Source organism: Engystomops pustulosus, chromosome 8 (genome assembly GCF_040894005.1).
Source record: "Engystomops pustulosus chromosome 8, aEngPut4.maternal, whole genome shotgun sequence".
NCBI lineage: Eukaryota > Metazoa > Chordata > Amphibia > Anura > Leptodactylidae > Engystomops > Engystomops pustulosus.
In genome coordinates this window covers 22,957,861-22,966,426 of record NC_092418.1, presented here as the reverse complement: position 1 = coordinate 22,966,426, position 8,566 = coordinate 22,957,861, and the positions used below count along the sequence as shown (strand labels likewise).

The 8,566-nt window shown below is 41.2% G+C and overlaps 1 long non-coding RNA gene across 2 annotated transcripts in view; it reads right to left on the bottom strand.

Moving 5' to 3' along the window:
• Positions 1 to 2,407: 2,407 nt before the first annotated feature.
• LOC140076073 (uncharacterized) overlaps positions 2,408 to 8,566 on the bottom strand; it is a 28,986-nt gene continuing 22,827 nt past the window's right edge. The window contains exons 1-3 of one of the 2 annotated variants that reach the window (XR_011849525.1): positions 7,140 to 7,274; positions 2,988 to 3,118; positions 2,408 to 2,470 (exon numbers count right to left, since the gene is read on the bottom strand). This is a non-coding gene — a long non-coding RNA (uncharacterized lncRNA). Of the gene's footprint in view, positions 2,471 to 2,987; positions 3,119 to 7,139; positions 7,275 to 8,566 lie in introns of those variants that run through there. The other variant, XR_011849524.1, reaches the window with a different exon arrangement.

Here is an 8,566-nt window from a genome sequence, read left to right as displayed (position 1 = left end):
TTCATCCTCATTGGACAACGCACCTCCAGGATTGCGACAGGACTGGGTAAGTAAATGTGCCCCATTGAGTCATTATGCGGTGAATTTAAGACGTGGTGAATTTTCCAAATACAGTGATTTATAAACTCCCCCCCCCATTTTTTTTTGTAAGAGTTATAGGATTTGGAAAAAAAAGAAGCCGACACAGAAACTGAGCAATAAACTGAAGAGTGAGTAACAATTCTTCTTCTTTAGCTTGTGATATATTTGAAAAATCTTCAATCAAACTGGATTGTTCCCAAGAGATTCAAAATGGATAGAAGTCTACACCTCCTGAATTTTTCTTATTTTTCTGAAAAATACCGGAGAGATGTTGCTCGGTGCTGAAGTAATGCACTTTAATCTTTTAGTAGTTGACATGTTCTGAGATTCAGCAATGCATTTTCATGTTTTCTCGGGGAAACTTGAAAGCTCATTTAATAACATGGTGAAAGTCCTACAAAAAAAAGCTATAACCAAACCAACCAATCACGACGGGGCACAAAGCTAAAGACGAAGAGTTGGAAGATCATTGTAAGGCTGCACCAAAACCACGCAGCCACGTCTACGGAGCTCTCAAATGCTAATTTGCATATAAATTATGATACAGAGTTATCTGCATGTTTCTATCTCGAGATATCACATTGGGATGGTTATACATTTTTTTTTTATACTTGAGTGTATGGAGATCAACGTGTCACCCATCTAAGGCATCAGATCTTCCCTTATGATTCACTGTACCACCCAAATTTTTTCTTAAAATGCAGAAAAAAACTAAAACAGTTAACAATAATCATTAGACAGGTTGCCTGTCACACAGTTATACACAAGGAGCTTGGCCTCCCTGACTGTATACTTATGTTATCTCAGCATATTGAGGATAATGACAGTGCACCCCTCCAAGAAGAGATGGTTCTGCCTCTGACTGGTCATGTGATTCTGTGCCAAAGCAACATGGGATTGATAGCAAACCTGAAGGAAAGAAAATAATAGAGAAATGTAAAAATCATGATAGGTTAAGAGAGGTTACTATGCAAAAAGTATAGTACTGTATGTATAAATGAGTGTGATATACAATTTAGTTTGAGGGCGAGAGGGTGGAAAGTTGTGTCTTGACTGGAGGTCTCCTATAACGGGTCCAAAGTAAGGAGGCAAATATGAAAGTTTTATTATCTTGTAATTCTGCTTAGAACTAGATGTTTCCAGGGCCAGATTAAGGGTGCCAACAATATTGGGCCCTTAATTTAGTATGGGGCCCCTGACCAGGCAGCCAAAGCAGCCACAACAATAATTATCTAAAAAATGAAACCTATTATAATCTTTTTTTTTTTTACCTGGAGCACCCCTTAATGTGGGGCCAATGATAAACGGGCCCTGGATGTTAGATTACTGCAACAAAATACTGGAATTCTCAGAGGAGTTTTCCTGGAATATTGGGGCTGGGGTTGCAGAGAAAAAGAAGATGTACTTATGCTTCTCTGGCTTGCGATTCCTGGTACATCCGGTACTTCTGGCCTTCGGAACCTTCTCCTGGCTTGAAGTGCCCCCAGGGTCTTGAAGTGCTGGAGGGTCATGGAACCCTCTTTGGCCAATAAGGAGCCTCTTCCGACAGATATCTCTTGTTATTATGTCACAAGTGATGTTCCATCGTCCAAGGAGACCGTCGATTGGTCATGACACCTCAGCACTTCCAGGAGGATGGAGATGCCAAAACTAAAAGGACAAAACTGAGAGTCAAAACAAAGTAAGAGGTGGAAAGTTGTGTTTTCACTGTAGGTCTTCTTTAATGGGCCTACATAAAGAGCAAATATGAAACCTTTATTATCTTGCTATTTTATCACCTTTAATGATTAGGACTAGATGTTACATTTCTGTGGCTGAACACTGGCATTCATGAAGGAGTTTACCAGGGATTTTAGGACTGTGATAGCAAAAAAAGGAGAAAGTGTACTTGTGCTTATCTAGCTTCGGATCTCTGGTACTTCCTGTAATTCTGGCCTTCTTTATCTCCTCCTGACTTGAAGTGCCGTTGGATCATGGGACCATTTTTGGCCAATAAGTGGCCTCCTCAGGCAAAGGTCTCTTCCTTCAAAAGTTACTTCTGTTGTCCACGGAGACCATGGGTCAGTCATGACACCTTAGCACTTCCAAGAGAATGGAGATGGCAAAAACCAAAATTACCAAATTTACGAGGAAGACAAGAGCCAAAACAAGATAAGTACAGGTACTACTTCATCATCTTTTTTAGAATTCCTGGTAATTTTGGAGTACCAAAGCCAAGGTAGAGGGCTTTGTTGGTGTTGTAGTCCATGGCTCATGGCTCTGCAAAGTTGGACCTCCTGAATGATGACATTCAGTTAAGGGAAATCAACCATCTAAGGATACTCACCTTGGCTCTTCTTTATTTTGATTCCAGTGTTCGTCTTCGAAAAGCTTGACACATCAGGATCAACTAGAAAAGAAATTTATAATTATCAGCACTGAGTTGGACGAGCTATGGGCTGCTAATTATGCACGCCCCCGCACCTCCTTCTCCCAAGCCTCTTGCATGACATCACCTCCCTCTCCCATACTTCTTCCAAGGGAGAGGGAGGTGTGGGAGTGTCCATAATTAGCAGCCCGGACTGCAGGACATCTTGTCCCCACGCTCCGTGCTGCTAATTTCTAGGTGATGCCAGCTGTGAAGATTAGCAATGGACAGTGCCAGGATCAAGATGAAGAGGAGCAGAGGTGAGTATCCTTAGATGTTTTTTTGTTTTTTTAAGTGGTTGATTTCTTTTAAAAAAAAAGTTGTGCCCTACAGCTGAATACATCTGAACAGCAAGATATTCATGAGAAGTCATAACAGTAATATAGATAGAAATGGAATTGTCAAGACCCTTTACCTCATGGCCTCGTCATGACTATTAATCTTGTCCTGTCCCTCATACATCCCCGTGGCCACGTCCTCATTATCTCGGCCGGCTCACCAATTTATCATTTTAAGTTTGTCTCCGTTTCATCATCTCAGCCACCGGAGTCCTCGCGAGGAGCCGGCGTCTTCTGATCCCGTTGCCCGGCTGCTCCCTTGTTTTATTGTTTTTCTCCACTACATTGAATCCTGTTGTAAAAAAAATGTGAAAACTGTGTTGATAATTAATGTTAAATGAAAGGATTCCTGCTTGAAAGAACCGACGCCGACCCGAGGAAAGGTCAACCGCTCGTGAATTGTAGGAAGATAAAGCTCCCAACAATTACACATAATTATGTTATGATCCAGAATGTTATGTGCCCGCTCACCTTCACTTGCCCCGGCATAGATATTGTATATTGTGTCTCGCCAGGAGCCGGAATGTTACTCTAACTTCTGTACCTCATTAAACACCGGCCGGGTCTGGGCCTTCTTGTCATTCCAGACACTCTTCCAATGCCGTGCATCAATATGGGATTGTGGTCATTAGGGAACAGGTTCAAAAGGAGAAGATATTTACTCCTCGAGACTTTCCACTATGGGTGGGAGAAATACACTTCACTATACAGAGTGTGGAGATGATTTTTTTTCCATGGTTTACAGTACTGTGCAAAAGTTTTAGACAGTCCTAGAAAATAATGGAATAATTTCCCATGCACCCAGAGACCCTAGTAAGAAGGGAGATGCGGTTCATTTATGCTTCTCCCTTCTCCGCTCCTCACTTCAGCGCGATGCCACCAGATCTACATACTCAGTGGTCATGTGACGGGTCTAAAGGGGTTAATCAGAGCTTCTGGGCCTAATCAGACCCAGTACAGCTCTGATCAGCATCAGCCCTCACAGGGGGTCAATAGATGGATAGATAGATAGATAGATATGAGATAGATAGATAGATAGATAGATATGAGATAGATAGATAGATATGAGATAGATAGATAGATAGATAGATAGATAGATAGATAGATAGATAGATATGAGATAGATAGATAGATATGAGATAGATATGAGATAGATAGATAGATATTGGATAGATATGAGATAGATAGATAGATAGATATTAGATAGATATGAGATAGATAGATATGAGATAGATAGATAGATAGATAGATAGATAGATAGATATGAGATAGATAGATGGATAGATATGAGATAGATAGATAGAAGATAGATGGATAGATAGATAGATAGATATGAGATAGATAGATGGATAGATATGAGATAGATAGATAATTAGATAGATAGATATGAGATAGATAGATAGATAGATAGATATGAGATAGATAGATATGAGATAGATAGATAGATAGATATGAGATAGATAGATAGATATGAGATAGATAGATAGATAGATAGATAGATATGAGATAGATAGATAGATAGATAGATAGATATGAGATAGATAGATAGATAGATAGATAGATAGATAGATATGAGATAGATGGGTAGATAGATAGATAGATAGATAGATAGATAGATATGAGATAGATAGATAGATAGATATGAGATAGATAGATAGATAGATAGATAGATATGAGATAGATAGATAGATAGATAGATATGAGATAGATGGGTAGATAGATGGATAGATATATAGAAGATGGATAATAGATACACTACTGCTCAAAAGTTTGGGGTCACCCAGACAATTTTGTGTTTTACAAAAATATTCCAAAAATAAGTTGCATTGCAGACCTTTGACCTCTAGCTGTTAATTTGCTGTGGTGGTCCGGAGAAATTCCACCCCACACTCCCAGAAGCCCCTCCCACAAGTTGGATCGGCTTGATGGTACAATACAGTCAAGCTGCTCGCACAACAGCTCAATGGGGTTGAGATCTGATGGGGGGGGCACTCTATTTCAGATAGAAAACAGCTGCTGCCTCTTCCCTAAATAGCTCCTGCATAATCTGGAGGTGCTTTGGGTCATTGTCCTGTTGTAGGATGAAATTGGCTCCAATCGAGCGCTGTCCACAGGATATGTTATGGCATTGCACAATGCAGTGATAGTCTTCCTTATTCAAAATCCATTTGACCTTGTACATATCTCCCACTTCACCAGCACCAAAGCAGCGTCAGACCATCACATGACATCCACTATCACATGACCTCCACTATCACATGACCTCCACCATCACATGACCTCCACCATCACATGACCTCCACAATGTGACAGATGGTGTTAGGCATCTTCCAGCATCTTTTCAGTTGTTCTGCACCTCATAAATATTCTTCTGTGTGATCCAAACACCTCAAATGTAGATTCATCTGTCCATAACACTTTTTTCCAATCTTCTTCTGTCCAATGTCGGTGTTCTTTTACCCATATGAATCTTTACCTCTTATTAGCCAGTTTCAGGTATGGCTTTTTCTTTGCCCCTCTGCCGTAAAGACCAGAATCCTGGAGTCACCTCTTTACTGTTGAGGTTGACACTGGCATTTGGGGGTTTCTCAAACTAGAGACTCTAATGTACATGTCTTATTGCTTAGTTGTGCAGCAGGGTGTCCCACTTCTCTTTCTTCTCTGGTTTTGTACTCCCAACTGAATGGAGTAGTACACACAATTGTGGCAAATCTTCAGTTTTGCTTTAAAAAAGGTGTTTTTGTCACCGAAACATTGCTAGATAGTTATATATGTAGGAGATGATAGATAGATAGATAGATAGATAGATAGGATATGATAGATAGGGATAGATAAATGGATAATTGATAGATAGAGATATAGATAGAAAATAGATAGATGATAGATAATAGACAGATAAATGACCTTGATTTTAGAAACATTGGGAGTGATACTATCCTATGGTAATCTATATTCATGTTTTATCTTCTGATCTATAAATAGACAGAAATACTTGGCTGGGGCAGATATGGCTTAGTCCTGGCGTCCTGGAATCTTCCATGGAGGAAGTGGTGGGAGATGAAGATGAAAGCCCAGAGAGAGTCTCTAGAACACAGGATTAACATAAAAAGATTCTTCCCATTCCGAGCGGCCCCAGTGTTTCCTCCTGCGGAATATCAATGCCGGCACCTGCATTCTAGGGATGACTTGTGCGCTCAGAATAGGAAACACAAGAAAATGCTAACTATTTTTTTTTCTCTGAAAATGGGAGAATAATATTAGACGGCGACAAAGATAGGATGCTCCAGATTCCAGGTTTGAAGTCAAAAAATAAAAAACAACGAAGAGGGCAAAGTAGCCCCAATTCCAATCTCTGTGCCGAGAATTGAGACTCAAGCACGACTCAAGCTGTGCTAAATCCCCCACCCCCTAAGCCATGTTATCTCTCTATTATCTCAATATTATTCATATGTTGGGGCAGATTTATCTTAGTCTGACGGAAGCTTTGTGGTTGTATTTTAGCAACTTTTTGGACGCATTTTCGGTGTTTGTGCAATTTTTTTGTGCCTTTTTCCAGCAGATGGGCAGAGTTCGCCGTGTAGCAGTTTCCTGGTTTGCATCTAATTCTTCTTTGTATTTCTCCTGCTTCCAGAACCTTGCGCCTTACTTAACATAGTTTTGCCCCTAAAAAGGTTCAAATAATTGAGAAATAATACTCCAGTCCTGACCATGCATAGATAAGACAATGGTATGAGTTGCGCCTAAAATTTGCACCTTTATTTTTTTTTGCAGTATTTTTCGGACTATAAGGCGCACCGGATTATAAGGCGCACCATCAATTTATGCCTGCTGAACCATCTAGGTTCATATATAAGGCGCACTGGACTATAAGGCGCACTATCAATAAATGCCTGCTAAAACGTCTAGGTTCATATATAAGGCGCACCTGATTATAAGGATGAATGACCAGCAGGTGGCAGACCTGTGCACAGTCCAAGGCAGCTGTTGTCTGTAAGTACGGTTCATATATAAGGCGCACTGGACTATAAAGCGCACCTTTGGGTTCTGAGAAAGTCAAAAGATTTTTTGTGCGCCTTATAGTCCAAAAATACTGTACATTCGCTCCTAAAGGCCTGTATTTGACAAAGAGCTGAAACTACAAAGACAAGGGGGGTCATTTACTAAGGGCCCGAATCGCGTTTTTACCTCGGGTTACCCGAATTTTACAGTTTTGCGCCGATTTTCCCTGGATTGCCCCTGGATTTTGGTGCACGCGATGGAAATCGGGGGCGTGGCCGTCGGAAAGCAAAAAGTATTGCTTGACATGCACTTACCTGCACCCAGCCTGGCTTGGTGAACTTCAGCGCAGCAGCGACACCTGGTGGACGTCGGAGGAACTACCTTAGTTAATCGCCGCACGACCCGAATCCTCCACAGAGAACGCGCCGCTGGATCGCGACTGGACCGGGTAAGTAAAAGGACTCACTAGAGGTGCAAAAAGAGGCCAAGAGGAAAAGAGATAAATGACCATCCATATCTGTCTGTATCTATCTACAATCTATCAATCATCTATTAATATATCTATTATCTTTCAATATCTATTTATGGGGCACATTTATCACACCTTCTATGCCAGAAAGTAGGCGTACAAGCTGCAATTTTCACGCAATTCTCTGCGTAGATGCCAGGAATTGGGAGAGTTACCCCTGTAAGCCGGGTTGGTGCTATGGCGCTATTCTATGCCAGGTCAGACCAGTCGTAGAAGAGCTCCGGAGGCACAACGCATCAGGACGCTGCACTGCCGGCCGCCAAGACTTATCAAGAAGCCGAAGCCTCCTGATGGATCCAGTGAGCGCCAAGGGGCGAGACCAGCATCATACAATGGGGCAATTATCGCCAGCGTATGACAAATGTGCCCCTTTAGGGATCATTTATCTTATTTTCCCTTCTCTGTGCTCTTTTTGCGCCTGTTGTGAGTTAATTTTTTGCCTTTGTCGTTTTCGCTCTTTGTCAAATGCAAGGGTTTTTTTGCGCAAATTTTAAAAACAGAGCAATTTGTTGTGCAAATCACACCATTGCCTTGTCTACGCATGGTCAAAAAAGCGCAAAATAGGCGCAAAACAGCCATTGTGCAGCAAAAAGACGCAAAAACACCAACGGAAGGAAAAAGATAAATGACCCCCTATGTCTTTCTATATATATACAGGCGGACCCCTACCTAAGGACACCCGACTTACAGACAACCCCTAGTTAAAGACGGACCCTTCTGCCCCCTGTGACCTCTGGTGCAGCTCTCTGGATGTTACTATAGTCCCAGACTGCAATGATCAGCTGTAAGGTGTCTGTAATGAAGCTTTATTGATAGTCCTTGGTCCCATTACAGCAAAAAATTTTGAAACTCCAATTGTCACTGTACCAAAAAAAAATTTTTGTCTGGATATACAATGATAAAATATACAGTTTTGACTTACATACAAATTCAACTTAAGAACAAACCTATGGAACCTATCTTGTATGTAACCCGGGGACTGCCTGTATCTATCTCCAATCTATTAATCATCTAGTGGAAAGTAAATACACTGCAGCGCCGTCCAAATCGCAATATTAGAAGTCAGGGTGCAATCCTTTCCTAATTCTCCCCAGCAAAAAAATTTAGATACAGATCCACAAAGTAGTCAGCACCCCCAAATAGTGAAATATGACGGGAGTTTATTCCACCACGCACAGCGACGTTTCGCCTATCTCAAGGCGGATACTTGCA